At 40.6% G+C, this 17,845-nt stretch overlaps 1 long non-coding RNA gene across 1 annotated transcript; it reads left to right on the top strand.

Moving 5' to 3' along the window:
• The first annotated feature begins 1,180 nt into the window (after nucleotides 1-1,180).
• Nucleotides 1,181-11,669, top strand: LOC135322531 (uncharacterized). The gene is made up of 3 exons (XR_010383158.1): nucleotides 1,181-1,914; nucleotides 8,782-8,853; nucleotides 11,544-11,669. It is a non-coding gene; the product is annotated as an uncharacterized LOC135322531 (long non-coding RNA).
• The last annotated feature ends 6,176 nt before the right edge of the window (nucleotides 11,670-17,845 follow it).

A 17,845-nucleotide genomic window follows, 5' to 3' on the forward strand; every position in this document is an offset into this window, starting at 1 on the left:
TGAGCAAAGCAGAGTTCTGATTATCAGAACTGAAACTTCAGTCATAGGCAGGTGGAAGATGATTTGACCTTGAGTCCCAGAGTGGCACATAGAGCTCTAAGGTCTCCCCAAGGTTAGGATTCATTCTAGGAGATCTGGGCAGAGCTCTGACTTTCAGTAGGCATCACATGATCTCAGTAGGGTAGGGAGGCACCAAGCAAAGCCTGACACCACCTGTGAAAATTTTGGGTTATCTACCTGCACCAAGCTTTTTTGGCTTGTTATGTGGGCTTTAGCGTCACAATTGTAACTCTCTACTTGTTAAAGTGATAATTATGTTTATGGCATTAATATTTACTATTAAGAAAAAATTGGGTATTTGGTGTGAATATCTCTGCTCTTGTTGGCTCAGCATTCCAATCCTCTTCTGGAAAATACTTTATTTTCCAACCACAAACGTCTTGTAGGGAGTCCCAACTCCTGGTTTAGTTAATTGTACCAGAGATGAGTAATCCCATCAAGTAGGGTTGATTGAAATAGTGTTTTGGTCTTGAGTGAGCGGATAACCTAAACCAGGCCAATAAGTGTCCTTCAGGATTTGAAAAACTGGCATAGAGCAAAGGGGCTCACTCCCTCTATAAGACAAATGAAGAGATGGGGCATTCTATTTGTTTGCTGCATAATTCCTAGGAAGAAGGCCAGCATAAGAGAAAAGATAAGAGATCAAAGGAGAATACTGCAGGTGGTGTTTGATTATCTGATTCCTTGTCTGTGAAGCTAGAGTGTGACTTTGCCATCTCAGAACTGAGTCTTCCAACACAAGATTCTTTTGTGCCTAAGCTAGTTTGACTTGGATTTCAGTCAGTCTTTACCCAAAGAGAGAGACAGCACTCGTATAATAACTTCAAGTAAAATTCAAGGTTTTAATTGATGTTGTCAAAAGCTAACCTAATTAATGTGGTCAAAAGTTAACTTCATTTTGATAAGCATCTCAAACTTTCCATCCAAAATGGTTAAAAAAAAAAGTGACTATACATGGTGTTTATTTTTCCTAGTAAAAGTAACAGTTTTTCAAAATGATTTTTTTTTTCTATCTATGCCTAATATTAGAACATCTATCCAGGCAGTCAGTCTCCCAAGGATCTCTTTCTTGTTAACAACTTTAGTTTAAAATTGTATTTCCATTCAACACCTCCCCCATCACACTATTGCATTCATGGATGGTGTCACTTTACCAAATACTTCCTTTTCTAAAGCAACAAAAAATAAATCAGTTGTAAGAGAAAGTATATATACTTTCTGATCTTCCCTTTTGTTATAAACAATTTCCCAAGTGCCTGCTCAAGGTTACACTTTCTCTAACAGTTACTTTAACAGGTTTTACTGTCTCTATTTACTCTTTTAGCTTTTCTAGTCCTTAAGGCTAAGTAGAAACCCTAATCCTTGTGTTTACCCAGACATTTTCTAAGGTCAAGGACAACTATCCAAGCTGGTTAATGGCTATATTCTTTAAAAATATTCTAGGTTTGGTTCAGTACTTAAAATCATCCAATGCCTTCGATGGCAGTGTTAATCATTGTATTCCATACTTTTTTTTTGCCTACCTCTCCTTACAGAATCAGCCTCCATTTTTCTTCTGGAGATTTACCCTTTCCCCATTCTCAGTCTATGAGGTCTCGATGGCATTCTGACCCTTACATCAAGAGTGGAGCTGTGACTTAGAACCAAGACAATTTACACATGTGTTCCTGAGGTGGGTACATGACCTAAACCAGTGCAATCTGAGGACATTTCAAGACTTTTAAGAATGCCACCAGCAGATATATTTTTTCTCCATTGGATATGAATTTAAGATGCCAAAGCTATCATTTCTGCAGCCATCTAATGACCATGAGGGAACTGTCTGAGATTGGAGCCAACCTGAAAGACATGGAGGTGAGAGATAAAGAGAAAGGTTCTAGTTACTGAACCAAAAATAATCTTTTGCTTAAGCGCATTTGAATGGATCTTTCTGTTACTTACAACCAAGAGTCTTAACTGATGTAACAATGATCACACAAAGTTCACTCAAATAAGAGTAATAATTGGATAAATACATATAAATCTGAAGTTTTTTCAGAGCAAGATCTGAAAACAAATGAAAACTCAGAATCTATTGGCCAGGACAATTGTCCTATCTGCTTGCCAAAACTAATTGTCTAGAAAAGAGTAAAGCATAAGAAACCAGCCTCTGAGTATTCTAAAAGATCCAACAAATTGCTTGAGATATCTTGAATCTAAGATATTTATTTAATTTAGTCCCTTAACAATGCATTACAAGGAGAACATGTGTTCTGAATAGGGTCTATGAGACACCAGAAAGCCACCAAGTTCACAGGCTCATAGAATTTTAGGTTACTACTACTTAATAAAGCATGAAAATGAACTTGTGCCATTTTCAACAATTACTCTTGAACAACACAGGCTTGAGCTGTGTGGGCCCAGTTATATGCAGATTCCTGTCAGTAGTAAATACTTCAGTATTCAGTACTACATCATCCCCAGTTGGTTGAATCCAGGGAGGCAGAACCGTGGATTTGGAGGAATCCCATAATACAGAGGGCCAACTATAAGTTTTATGTGGATTTTGGACTGTGTGGAGGGCCAAGGTCAGTGCCCCTAACCCTTGTGTTTTTCAGTGATCAACTGTATTTTATCAAATGCTTTTTCTGCATCTATTGAAATGATCATGTGATTTTAGTCTTTGTTTTTGTTGATGTTGTATATCACATTGATGGATTTGCATATATTGAACCATCCTTGTGTCCCTGGGATGAATCCAACTTGATCATAGTGTATGATCTTTTTTTGTGTGTTGTTGGATTCTGTTTGCTAATATTTTGTTGAGGATTTTTGCATCTATGTCCATCAATGATATTGGCCTGTAATTTTCTTGTTTGGTCGTGTCTTTGTCTGGTTTTGGTATCAGGGTGATGGTGGCTTCATAGAATGAGTTCAGGAGTGTTCCCTCCTCTTCAATCTCTTGGAAGAATTTGAGAAGGGTTGGTATGAGTTCTTTGTATGTTTGGTAGAATTCCCCAGTGAAGCCATCTGGTCCTGGACTTTCGTTTGCAGGGAGGTTTTTTATTGCTGATCCTCCTTCACTTCTAGTGATTGATCTGTTCAAGTAGTCTATTTCTTCTTAATTCAGTTTTGGTGGACTATATTTTTCTAGGAACTTGTCCATTTCTTCTAGTTTGTCCAGTTTGTTGCCATATAATTGTTCATAGTATTCTCTTATGATTTTTTTTATTTCTGTGGCATTGGTTGTAACAAGGATCAACTGTAAATACATGTTGAAATACAAGTTTTAGGTTAATTCTTAAATAACTGAAAATTTAGGTATATGAAAACAATGGTTTTCCAATCCCTTCTACTGACGAAGGCTCTGTGATACGTGGGATTTTACCATGGCTGGGCCGTCTTAGGTCTTGGGAGACACAAAGGCTTAACAAACAGCCCCTACCTCTTTTCTCCACCCTAGAACTCATATAGTGGGACAAATCATTTATTTTAAAAGTAACCTTTGAGGAGTATCACATATTTTGATTCAAATTATTTGGGAGGAAGCATGTGGAGTAGAAAATGGAAGAAATGTAGAGTAAGCAGGTCTTCATCTGGATCTTATCCCTGTCCATAATTGTGTGAGCTACTAGATACAAGCCTCATGAAGGCACGGCCCAGATCTATGTTAATTCATTGATGAACGCCCAATGCCAAGCACAATGACTGGCACATATAATAGGTGCTCAACAAATTTTTTGTTAAATAAATTAATATATGGGTTTTGCATGAGTCCTTTAATTTTTTCTTATGTTAATTAGGCTAACTGGCTCAACAACCACCAAGACTTCCTTGCCTGGACACTTATTTCTCACTTCATAGTCTAACTTGGGTCAGTGAATAGGGGAAAACACCTCTGTTCCACAGAGCCATTCAGAGACCCAGACTCCTTCCAGGTGGTGGCTTCACCAGCGCCTGGAGCCTCGAACTCCTTTCCTGGGTCCTGTGCATCTGGATGGCAGGTAAAGGGGAAGAGAGAATGTGAAGAGAGGATTGTATACTAGGTCTTAGTAGTCAGCCCTAAAGGAGCGGGCTTCTGCTATATTCCACTGGCCAAAACTCAGTTCTTTGCAGTCCCCCACCCAGAACCCAGAACCCACCCCTACAACTGCAGGAGAACTGGGAACAGTGTCTAGTGGCATACCCTGGAAGAAGAGGAGAAACTCACGTGTTGATGAGAATTCACTTTCTCTGCTTCACTCTCTGAGCCCCAACTCCTGAAAAGAATTAATTATTGCCATTTGCCAACAATTTATGGGGTTTTAATGAAGCAATAAATGTGGAAGTACTTGGTAAAGTGCTAATCAAATGTTAGGTACGAATTTAGTCCCTTTACTCCTGCATTTCATGGGTGAAATGTGTAGGCTGAAAGGTCCTCTAAGAACACTTTCCAGCTCTAAAATGCTTAGATTCTGTGGTTCTTTTAAACCTTCAGCAAGCATGTGCCTTTCTGACTTGGTGGTGGTGCCTGGGATAAGCCCTTTAGGATCCTACCCATAATTCTACAACCTTCCTGCCCCGAAACCCTCTTTCATTTCTATAATATTGCCGTGTCCTTTTTGAGACACACCTGACTCTATCTTACCTCATTTTAATTCTGTTCATTCCAACTATGGGTAAAAGATAATTTTTGCCTTCCTATTGCATCCACCAGTTCCAGTCTGCTAGACTTCATAATTTCAGAAGAAAATTGTAGATGTGAGGAAAAGAACCTAAGAAAGCATTTGACAGATCTGAAATATTAAAAACAAACATGATTACTTTAATAATGCCTTGAAAGATACTATATAATAGCAGTTTGATTCAATCTATCTCCTTTGTCTGTGATTTCTTCAGTCTCTTACCCCAGCTTCCCAGTTTTTTTCTCTAGCTAAATTCCCTTTGTGGTTTACTGAGAGCTGTTTTGCACAATTCCTAGGGGGGATCAGCAAGGGGAGGTCTGAATTCTCCTATATCAAGGGCAGAATATGCTCTGATGGGAAGCGTGGATACTCAGGGGTATTCTGGCTTCTAGGTAATTCACATAAAACAGAGGAACTGGTCTGTCCACTTCCATTCAGGCCCCTTCTTACCTTCTCCAGACCATAGCCAGGTTTGTTTTTGTTTTTGTTTTGTTTTTTCACATTGCAAATCTGATGTCATTCTTGTGCTTAAACACTTTAATGGGTGTATTGTATTTTTTTTTAAACTTTGATATACATTATACAAATAATATAGTGCACAGATCTTCGGTTCAATTTGAGGAGTTTTGACAATGGGATATGCTTGTGAAACCACCACTGCAAACAAAATTTGAAACATTTCTACCACCTCCATAAGTTCCCTTGCTCCCCTTTTCCAGTTATTTCACCCTCTTCCTGGCCCCAGCATCCAGAGGCAACCACTTTGATTTCTATTAGTTTTGCCCATTTTTGGATTTTATACAAATGAAAAAAACACAATACAGACTTTTTTTGTGCCTATTTTTACTCAACATAATCTTTTGAAGAATATTTAGTGTTGCTGTGTGTTCATTCCTTTCAATTGAGTATGAATATACCACAATTTATTTATCCATTCTCTTGTTGATGGACATTTGGATTGTTTCCAGTTTTAGGCTATTTTAAGGTTGCTATGAATATTCATGTTAAGTCTTTTGAGGATAAAAGTTTTTATTTCTCTTGGGTAAATACCTAAGAGTTGACTGTCAAGTAATAGGGGTTTTAACCCATCTAAATTCCCATTTAGGATGAAGACTAAAACCCTACAAGGCCCTGATCACATCTTTGGAGTCCTGCAAACTACTCCCTCCTCTTGCCTCTCTGACTTTAGCCTCTCTGTTCATGTTCTTCCCCCTGCCAGAGCCACACTATCTTTCCTTTTCTCCAGCTCATCCTTCAGATCTAAACTCCAGCCACAGCTGCCTACCTTCCCCATTAAAATAAATCCTTTATCATAGGCATTTGCATCTCTGTGTTCTTGATGCCCCAGGACATACCAAGACTAGTTTTATATTCATGGGCATGATTACGGCTGACTCTTGAACAACTTGGGGGTTATGGTTGCTGACTCTCTGCCCAGTGGAAAATCCAGGAATAATACAGTTGGCCTACAAATCCACAGTTCTGCATCGGCAGATTCAGCCAACTCTGATGGTGTGGTACTGTAGTATTGGGGAAAAAATCCGCATATAAGTGTACCTGCATAGTTCAAACCTATGTTGTTCAAGGGTCAACTCTATTCATTTAATGTTTACTTCTCACTCTGCAGCAAGCTCCATAAGAGCATGTTATCTGTCTGTTTTACTCACACAATGCTAGTTTCTCACACTTACTAAGCATTCAGTATGTCACTGTTGAATGAAGGAATAATGGCTGTTCTTCATTCCACAGTAGGGTCTGTTCTCCATTTTAATAAAACCCCTTTTGGTCCTCCAGAGAAGAAACTTGTTGTCCTTGACATGAATTTCTCCATAGCCTGGACTTAGCTGGAGGGAATAAGACCAGGCAATCACTTATGTTCAGGCTGCCTGGCTTCTAGGAAAGAGAAAGCTTGAATTTCAGTCTTAATAGTTTTTGTCTTAAGCAGACCAGTACATAAACATAATTGCTGCTAGAGGAGCTTCTGATCCAACTAAGACAACAAGGCAAGGCAGTTAGCAAATACTCCACCTTGAACTAGATCAAAGAGGACTTTTGCTCCTGGTTGGTTTTTTCCCTCTAGTTTTTCTTCTTGAGGACAAAGTCCTGGGAGCATTCTCAAGACAGCATGGGTTTTCTGGGAAAGCAGAAATCTTTCTTACTAGAGAGTCAGGGAATGAAATTTTTCCAGAAGAAAAATTAGAAGGTAAAATGCTATGCAATGAAATTTGCTTATATATTGAAAAGCACCTCCATGAGGCATTTTTACCAGTTGACTTGCTGGAGCAGAGATGCTGATGAAGTAAGAAGGCTCATTTATTCAGTGTGCTATTATTGTGACAAGGCTATTTCAGGGATGTGTTTAGCATCACATCCTCTCTCCTCCTCAAAAAAACCCCAGTATGTACAGTAATCAAGATGATTACTAGAATCTTACATACCTTCTCATGACTCCATGTTTCTCATGGATGATTTCCTTTCCAAGTTGATTTCTTGTTTGCCTACAGTGATAACAGTGAGCAGATGAGTGTGTGGATATTCTTTCTTTGCGAAAAGAATGCAAAAATGTGATCCTAGAGGATGAGTGTAATACCAAAAGGACTGTCAATGAAAATTATTGCCTACATTATCATCAGTAAACAAAGGACGCTGCAGCCATCAGCTATCAGCCTTCCCCCAAGGACGAGGACAACAGTGAGCCAGAGGGAACTCAGCATGGAGACTAGCAGGCAGCCTGGCCTCTGCCACTACCCCTAATGATGCCCCCTCAGGGGACTCAGAATGGGAAAGAACAGGATACTGGCCCTGGATAACTCAGGTGTATATCAAAGGAATGATTTCAATAAGCCCAGACTTTTGCATCTTCCCATACATGGAAAAAACACGAAATTCCTTAACTTGAGACCTCTGGTTTTCTTTAATTAATTTTGATGTTATGACTACCTGGTCTTTGTTGCAAAAACTCCCATATATCCTGGTTCCTCCCCTATCTCTTCAGAATAGTCTCTTAGAATGATCTGAGAGATTGTATCCCAGGCTTAAGTCCTCAGAAATCTCTGCAAATAAAACATAACTGTCGGCTTTTAGGCTGTGCTTTTTTTTTTTTTTTCAGTCAACAGGACTATAGTTGTTCAAGAAAACAATGGTAATTTTTATCACCACCAGATTATTTTTATTGCCACCAAGAAATTATTTTGGGAATCAGCAAACCTCTATGGAAGGAATAGAATATGCTCTCCTGTTTTTAGATAGAAGTGGGTGATTCTTCCCTTCAGCAGGATGTGAGGAAGTCAAAGGTGATAGACAATATGCATCAGAAAGTCAGCCAGAATATTTATTAAGAAACTTGAAAGTGTTCATAACCTCTGATCTAGTAATTCCACTCCTAGATATCAGTCATGAAGAATTAATCATAGATGTCGACAAGAGTCTATTGCAAGGAAGGTCATTGCTGCATTATTTACAATAGGGAGAAACTGGAAATGATCTAAATGTCTAACAAAAAGAGAATGGCTAAATAAATCCTGGGGCCTGCTTAACATAATTATTATGATATTAAATAATGCTTGCAAAGGCTAGTTAGGAACATAGGAAAAATTCTCCTAGTGAAAGAAGTACCTACAATAGGGCCTGAGATATTGTAAACACTCTAAATGTTTGTTCAATTAATACATGGATAGCTTACTTTTTTAGCCAGAAAAAATAATTTGAAAGTCTGCCAGAGAAATGGAGGTTAACAATAAAAAATAACAACCTGACATAGGTAGGGTTGACACTTCTGGAAAGGCATTTTGCTGAGGAAAAGAAGATGAAAGCAATTCTTCCCCTAGCGCCCCACACTCCCTAAAAAAGATAAAAAACTTAGCCTTGAATGTAGGCCAATGGAAAGATGTCTTTTCCAGGATATTTTAGATGGAAGTAGAGTTTGCAGCAACTGGGGGTGCTTTCCTCTAAAATGAGAATTTGTTAACTTAATAGTTCTTGAGCACTTTTTTGTGTGTGTGCTAAAAATTTTGCTGAGATGTTGGTTTGAGGGGCTTTTCTAACTTACAAGAGTTTTGTTCCTTCTCTGTTTTGCTAGGTGAAGAGTTGGAAATATTTCTGCCTTATCAAACAGCCTCAGTTCCAGAGAGAGACTCAGAACATCTGCCATGTAAGCCTGTTTTCTACTCTTTCCCTCTAAAGTTAAGACTGGCAGCTGTGAGCATTCTTGCAAGTGTTTGACTTGTACATTTGAGCTCATTTTTAAGAACTGGCTCACTGCCAATCTGCACTCCAGCTTCTGATACTTAAATAGGAGAGTCAACTGCACCAGATATAGAAGAGCATGTGGTGGGGGGAGGGGTACGGCAGAAGAAGCACAAAAAGAAAACCAACGAAGAGGTGTAGGTTGGAAACTGGACTCTGAGCCAAGAGCTGCACTTAAGTGGAATTATGGGTCCACTTCCAACAGGAATGTTTCAAAACTAAGATCAGGACAGAGCCATCAAGGCGCATGGTCACCCCAAGGGTTACATGGGTTCTGTAGCAAATTACACTGGGCTTCATTTAGTAGGGAGATCCTACTTTGGGAGGTAGAGGAAAGTGTTATAATTTTGGAAACCCTCTTTAAGAAAAGAATACAATTTTAGAATACAAATACTATTAACAAGAAAACACAACAGTGCTTAAGAAACAGAAATATATCTACTAAACCCCACCATGTGTATCCCCAACCAACTTTCCATTAGCCAGATCCCATACTGTCCAAGGCCCCTCCAAAGCTCCCTGATCTGGGAGATTGCGATGAAAGGTAAGTTAGACAGCAAAGACAGAGGGCTTAAAATGTCCTAATTTTGCATATTTAACAAAACATGTGCCCTTGTGGGAGCATTGTTAGGCCTTTTCCTAGGACCTTTACAAGATAGGGGCCTTGAACATCAAGTTTGATTAACTTTGGGATGAATCCCCCTCTGACCATGCCCCACTCTTAGCATTTTCCTGCAGATTACATCAGATTAAAGTTAAAGACAGCCAATGGGATGAGTAGAAGGCAGAAATTATAGAAAGGTCACAGTGGGGACTCATCACAACATATACATTCTTATTCCTCTTATGAATCTTGAGCTCTCCGGCTGGGAGATGATGAAGGACTTGTTAGGTCTGCTGGAAGATACAGTAAAGGAATCTTGGGGCTGAAAATCCAGCCTTTATACATAAGCATTAGCACAAGTTGGGAAGCCAGGCTGCTTCCACCTAGTGGAGAAGGGAAGTGACTTAGCAGGCAGAGGAGTTACTCGGAGGTGAGAGAGCTGGCAGATAGTGCCTTGTCCAGGGACCTTAGTTTGGTACTTGACCTGGCAATCGTTGCTAGCTTTGCAGTTTCCTTCAGGCTGGCGAGTGGGAAACTGGAAGCAAGTTTCTCAGTAGAGAGGGCTACACATATGAAAAACAACAACAACCAAGGTTGACTTTTGGATGGTCTAATGAACCTTAAGCACTGGGGCAAGTCATGGGATTGGAGGTGAGTGGTTGGCAGAGGAATGATGGAGGACATGCTTGCAATTCTAGGAATCCTTAAGGCAGCAACAGCAGAAACAGTGAGAGCACTGAGTGGGTATCAGCACTGGATGGGTGGTTGTAGTGGGGTGTGTGGCTGAGAGAACCCTTGAATAAAATCAAACCGTTTAGGTCAACTACGCACATTTTATAAGAACATACAGAAACAAAAGGATGCAAACTAAATACATTAGAAGGGTTTCTGTGGTGGAGGGTTAAGGGTAAGATTGGGGATTTAAAGGGAACATATTACTCATTCACCCAGTTCTTTATAAACAAGAGGGGCCATGAAAACAATCAAACAAACAAAACATTCCAACAGTAATGGGAAAGCATCATTTTTTTGTGTGCATGTGAAATGGAGAGATTTCCAATGATAATGCTGGGTAGGAACTGTGTACAGCAGTTTCAGACTCTCAGGGGTCCCAAGGTTGTGGAGCTTTGAGAAACAAGGGCTGCCCATATATGAGAATACAAGGGGTATTTTCAAAAACTGCTTCATAGTTTTTGGGGGAAAATGATACACGATTTTGGGTTTTTTTTTTTAATGCAAGAATACAGATTATTACATGAATTCAATCCATGTAAAATACTTAAAAGAATGCCTGACATGCAGTAAGCCCCCAGTAAATGTTACTTAAATAACCTGAAATTCCACCCCTCGGAGATAACCACAATTAAGATTTTGGTAAACGTCCTTCCCAGGAAATACAGCAATTTACTTATTTAATTGTATATAAATGAGATCAAGCTCTTATGTGATGTTCTGAAACAAAATGAAGCTCAGTCTCTCTGTATAAACACATCCTATCAGTTTTGTTTCTCTAGAGAACCCTGACTAATAGTTTGTAAGGTTGCCCAGACCAAATGCTTATTGGCTTTTTGTATTTCTTTTCTCTTCTTTTCATCTTTCCTTTCCTTCCCTTTTCCTTTCTTTTCCTTTCCCTTCCTTCTTTTCTTCTTCCTTCCCCCTTCCTTCCTTCCTTCAAGATTATCTCCTTGCCCTGTGTCTGGGTCTTTTTTTAGCCCTTCTGCTTATGCCATGACATGAGGCAGTGTGACTCAGGAACCCCTAAAGCTCTAGCCTATAATTCCTGCTTTTTTGGGGAGTGAGGAGCCTTTCTGACTAGGGACTTATACTATAAGTGAGATTATACAAATAAATAGATTGAATAAATAAAGGCAAGTAATTGAGAATACTGCTCAGTTAAGGGAACTTAACTTTAAAAACCTGTTCATCCTTCATTAGTCAGTTAGCCACTGAATGTAGAATTTTCTGTTGTTTCTTTTTTCCCCACCTTGTAGTGGTTGATGTCATCACAGCCGCCTAGAAGAACAATTTTCTACGGTGATGCACGTTCTGTGATGTCACTGGGATTACAAAAACTGGCAAGGACATCTGCTATTAGCACTTATCACTGGAAATTACAAAGGAAATCAATTTTAAGCTTTCCGAGAAAGGAAATGTTCAGTGAAACTAAATTTTTTTTCTTAATTTACTATACAAAGAAAGTCTGTCCTCTGTCTACAGAGAGAGAATGCCCTACAACTTCAAGAGACTGAATAAACAGGGTTGATGTGAAAGATAGTAGTACTTGTGGGAACCCGATTGTCCAAGTATCTGGGTTAACTGTCTTCGTACTGGATAGACTGGTGACTGGACTGTTTTTCAAGTAATCAGACCCGGCCGGAGGAAGCTTTAAAATTTCCCACTTTACGTTTCTTAGGTCAGATCTCCTAAGCAGGATTCCCCTGCCCTTCCTCCTACCCCTACCCCTGCTCCTCTCCCCCTAGAATGGAAACAGGGTATATTAGTCTTCTGTGGCTGCTGTAAGAAATTATCACACACTGGGTGGCTTAACAGAAAGTTATTTTCTCATAGTTCTGGAGGCCAGATGTCCAAAATCAAGGTGTCAAGAGAGTTGGGTTGGAAATCACATCTGAACTACACTGTAGAGAAGGGCAGTTGCTGCAAATAAGAGCAGTACTGTTATCAGAAGGAGGGGAACGCACACTGTTGGGCAGCCTCAAACACCAGACTAAGAGTGCAGGGAAAATCTAGGCAGCGAGTTCAGTGTAGATATGCTGGGTTGCAAAGTGGCTGGTGAGGCACCCAAGTGGCGATGCCCCATCTACTAAGTTTGGCAGTAAGTGTGCCACTTTTAACTTCACTGAGAACACTTTCAGTGGTGTGTGAGGCAGGAGGACTACTGAAGAGAGGTGAAGGATGAATGCGAATTGAGGAAAGCTGAGCAACTTTGCCATGTCGCTCTCTCAGAAGCCAAAGAGAATTAGAGTCTTTTACACTGAAGACGTGTTGCTCATGCAACCTTTCAGGGCCCAAGGCAATGCCTGAGTGCAATAGTTCTCAGAAGCTGGTTCCCAGACCAGTAGCATCAGGCATCTGGGAACTTATTAGAAAAGCAAATTTGGGGGGACCTACCCAAGACTTAACTGCATCAAGAACTATAGGATGGAGCCCTGAATCTGTGTTTAACAGGCTCCCAAGGTGATTCAGATGCAGGCTTAAGTCTGAGGCTAGGCCCCAGAAGCCCGGAGAAACAAGCTTTTATGGAGCCCTTGGTGCCATCTGTCTCAGGGAGGCGTATGTGCATGTTGTGAACATGTTGACTCCATCTGGGCTTGCTGGAAGCAGAGTCTGGTTTGGGGTAAGGGTGTGAGGGTGTTGGGCCTCAGAGCATGTGTTTCTGTAAAGCAGGCAAATGAGGAAAAAGACTGGTTCCTACCCACGGCAGGATCCCTGCTGCTTGAGTATGAAATACACCTGTTTTGATCTTTCAAGCAGATCAGCAACTTGACATCTTTCCATTCCTCTGAGCAACACAGAAGTGAGCAGATCTCTTGAAGGACGAGCCTGGGGTTTGGCTGAAGCTGTCACAAAGTGGCATTTCTCACAATATTTGCAGAACCCCTGGGGAATGTTAACCAGAAGCTCGGTCTGCTCTTTGACTTCAGTCTTTACGGCTGAAAACCTTTCTAAAATGGATCTTTTTGTCACTGTAGAGACTAGGATAATATCCAAAGTAGCAAAGTTGTGAAAGATTTATTATCTTTACAAAGCAGAGTGGCTTTAAGGTGATCTCCCTAATAGTGTCACTCTTACTTCACTTGTGTCCTGATTAGCTTTCTTGGGAGGAAAAGATTGGGATGGAAGGAGTTCCTGCTGGGTGCTTGGACTTGCTTGTGACCGTCAACGTACTTGATCTGTGGCACACTCTGTTATGAGTGCCTATGTCTGATTTTCCTTTAACAGATATCTATAATGAGTGTCATCTGTCCAGTGGGCCCACAGCAGGAAGGATGGCACAATGTCAACTCTGTGTGAAGGAAAAGCCGGGCTGGTCTAACAAGATAACTCACAAGTCTAGGAATGTGAAGGAGAGGCTGGGCTGGGCTAACAAGATAACTCACAAATCTAAGTATCGGAATACTGATCTGAGTTCTGCTGGACTAACTCGTAAATCTAAGTTAATTAGTGTTGGTTTGCTGCTCATATTTTTTTTGCTAGCCAGCTGGATTTTCAAAGAGATATATCTGGCTTTGGAATGTTGGTTTGCTGCCTCCCTGCCTCCACTTTTGTGATAACGATGCTGCTACAGCTGTTCCATGCCTATTGGCTGAATACCCCAAGCTTGTACTTTACCCTATAAAACCTCATGCGCACATCTTGGAGGTGCTCAGAGCTTCGGAGCAGAAGCCCCTCTGAGCCTGCCGGCGTAATACATCTGAGTACTCCAGCCCTCCGAGTGGTGCTTGTTTTTTGGCTGGCCTGTCGTTTCTGTAACATATGAAGGCAGGGCTGGTTTGTTCTTGGTTTTACCTCTAAAACTTAGAATTATAACAGCACCCAATAAACATGTTGAATGAATAAAAGAATATGGTAATTATAATTGAATTTTGGATCACTCTGGAACCTATTAAATCTCACCACCTGGAACCATATATGGTATATGTAGGCAGGACTGGCTCCATAATTTGTGGGGGCTAGTGCAAAGTGAAAATGCATGGTCCTTTGGTCAAAAATTATGAAGAACTTCACAATAGTGACAGTGGAACATTAAACTGGGTGTGGGGGTCTTGGAAACCTGTGCTTCTGAAATCAGACTTACAGGTAGGAGGTGGGACGAAATCTTAATTAATCCTGGTAACTTAAAAAAAAAGTTTTCCCAGAAATCCTTTTAATGTAGATATTTTCTCCTTTTCTATCAAAGAGAAGGAAAACATCAAAATGGAGGGTGTCTATGATAGGGCTGAATTGTCCCAATTCTCTAATGCCTAAGAAAGCATCCACACTTTGCCATGTTGCCCTCTCTACAGTGTCTCCTGCTGGAAAAATCAGAGTAGATTTCCCACTGAAGTGGGAACTGGGATATGACTCTTTTTGGCCAATGAAATGTTAGAGGCTATGGCACAAGCAGAGACCTTAAATGTGCTCCTGTAGTGTGGCCTGGCTCCTTGTGCTCCTGTCCTCTACCATGAGAAGAACTGTCCCAGGTAGCTGCTGGTCTAAGGAATGTGTGGAGTAGACCTGATCCCATCGGTAGCCCAAAGCAGAGCTGCCCCAGCTGCCCCACAGACCTGTGAGGAAGACAAAGACATATTTTTGGTAAGTCACTGATGCTATGGAGTCTTTTTTACATAGCATTCGAGTAGCAGAGACCTGATTTATAAGATGTCTTTCAGGAGAATCTTAATAAAAAGATATTTTACTGCCTTTTTTAATTTTAATTTTGGGGATACTGAGAATGACAAAGGAGAGGCTAGAGAAAGAATCCAAATCAATGAGGAACATTGACCGACCATTCTTATGCTCAACTCAAGCCAGCAAGTGATAAACAAAGGATGAAACAGTGCTAAGCTAGATATCATTAAGCTAGATATCTTGTTCTAGTCTTTGTTTTTCAGAGATTGCAAGTACTGCATAGTAGCTCCCTGAAGAAGCAGCGGGAAGAAGAGGCTTCATTTTTAGGAATGCTCGTCCCATGTTTTTGCAAAGGTGGACACAGCAGCTACCGGCTCACTGACTTCAGCAGTGGGTAGGATCGTCATGATATTTAACTGTGGTAGGGAAAGGGCTCCAACTAGTCAGGGAGAGGCCCCATCCCTGGCTCATCTTCAGAGCAGGTGAGCTGTGATCAGAAGCAGGGATGTGGGGGTGGGGGTTCTTTTCCAAGAAATCCAGTAAAAGTTCCAAGCCTATGCTTTGAGCCAGAGTTGTCGAGTTGGACTAACCCAGAATATATGAACCAAGAGTGAAAAGCAGAGGTTCTCTGTGGCAGGCAGAATAATGTCCTAACACCACTCCAAAAGGGTCTATATCCTAATCCTGAGAACCTTCACATGGCAAAGAGGAATTAAGGTTGCCAATCAGCTGACCTAGGGAGATTATCCAGGTAAACCCAGTATAATCACCAGCATCCTTAAAAGTGGAAGACGGAGGCAGAAGAGGAACAGCCAGCAAGACGGTGGCATGAGAAGGGCTTGGTCTATATTGCTGCCTTTGAAGATGGAGGACTGAGGCTACTAGCCCCAGAATGGGGAGTGTCTGTAGAACCTGGAAGAGGCAGAGAAACAGGTTCTCCTCTAGGGACTCCAGGAGGACACAGCCCTGCTGATACCTTGACTTTAGCTCAGCAAGACCTATTTTGGACTTCCAACCTCCAGAAGTAAGTAAATAAGATAATAAATATGTATTGTTTTAAGCCACTAAATGTATGGTAATTTGAAACAGCAATGAAAGGAAATTAATACATTCCCCAACAGGAGTGCTCTTACTAAAATGAGGAGGGAAACACTGGGCACGCAAACAAACAGGACAGATGTGTATGGTGGACTAGGTCTCTGTTCTGTGGCTCTCTGGATATTTTTCCAGGGGAGACAGAATACACTTTAAAAGTGTGGTTGATAGTAGTGTGCCCATGTTCCACAGAGCCAAAGCTCGGAGCACCTGTGAGCAAAGCAGGAAAACCTGAGAGCATTGCTTGGAAGGCACTCTTACACAGACTTGAAACCGTTCCTTCACTGACCAGCTGGGTAATCCTAGGCAAGTTACTTAACCTCTCTGTGCCCTAGTAAAAGAGGATGATAAATATCTACCTGATGGAGTTTTTATGAGGTTTGATGACATTAATACATATAATTAAGAATCATCACTGGTATGTGGTTAAGGCTCAATAAATGCTAATGGTTGCTTTTATGACTAATACTACTAGACAGTGTAGTAATTAGTAATCCTGGGTCTGGAGTCAGACTATCTGGGGTCAAAGTCAGCTCTGTCACTTACAACATCTATGCTTAGGCAAGTTACTTAACATATACGAGGTCTAGTTTTTGTTTGTTTGTTTGTTTGTTTGTTTGTTTCAGTGGAGGTACTGAGGACTGAACCCAGGACCTTGTGCATGCTAAGCACATGCTCTACCAATGAGCTATACCTCTCCCGGGCCTAGTGTAAAATGAAGATATTAAAGGTACCCATAGTTGTGATGGGAATTAATCAATTAATACATGTGAAGTCCTAGAACAATGTCTCATGTGCCCAATAAATGCCATCTGTCATTATCATAACCATCATGATCACCATCACCCTATATGATTAATAACTAAACAACCACCGTCATGAATTCAGTAGCATCTCATGTGATCATCAAGACCTTTTAGGTTAGGAAGAACCATGGGAGTCACCCAGATCCACCCACCTTTCCTTTTAGCAGGAAATCAAATCATAGTAGCAGCTGGGTGAGATGCATATATACTATATGAAATGATAGGAAAGTGGGAAAATTAGTCCTCAGAAACATGGTAAGGAAAGACTCCTAAAAGAGATATGGAGAGAGCCTACCTGCTTCTCTTTTTTTCTCTACTCTGCAATTATACAGAGTTCTACTTGCCTGTTGCTTCTGCTTCAGTGTTTTTACACTTTGTAACATAGTAAGAACATTAGGTTAAGGAACCTTGCCGTTTTTCCTATTCAGAGCAGTCCTTTCAACAGTACCAAGAATTCCCACTTTGGTAGATAATGACAAGAAATATGACAGCCCATTAGTAAACAAGCAAATCATTTCATGGCAACAGTTGATTTAATCAAAACATACTGGTTTTTCCCTCATCTGTACCCACACAAGGAACGAGCCAATCCAATTGGAAAAAATATTTGTTTTATCTTTGCCACATTTATTTACTCTTAGGGACTGTTTAACTTCATTGGGCAGAGAAGTTGGAAAGAACAAAAATACTCGAGGCACTGAACAGCCTTCTCTATCTCTGGCACCAAGCAGGAATGGCCTGGAGGAATTTCCACAGGGGCCTGTTCTTGAGCTGTTTCTTGAAATCCTTTGCTTTCATCTTAGTGGGGGAGAATTAAACTGTTCATGTGCCAAGTGTTGGGGTGTGAGAGTGTAGAATGAGGATTAGAGAAAATAAATCAGTCATGTATTAATCCTGCCAGCCAATGCAAATGATTTCAAAATATGAAATACCCATTCCACAAACTGTACTGACAATTTTATATGTGCAAAGTATTGTGTAGGCATTACAGGAAGGCAAAGATAAATTAGAAATGGATTAAATCTCAAGGAACTCCCAGTCAA

This window comes from Camelus dromedarius, chromosome 11, assembly GCF_036321535.1.
Source record: "Camelus dromedarius isolate mCamDro1 chromosome 11, mCamDro1.pat, whole genome shotgun sequence".
NCBI classification, from domain to species: domain Eukaryota; kingdom Metazoa; phylum Chordata; class Mammalia; order Artiodactyla; family Camelidae; genus Camelus; species Camelus dromedarius.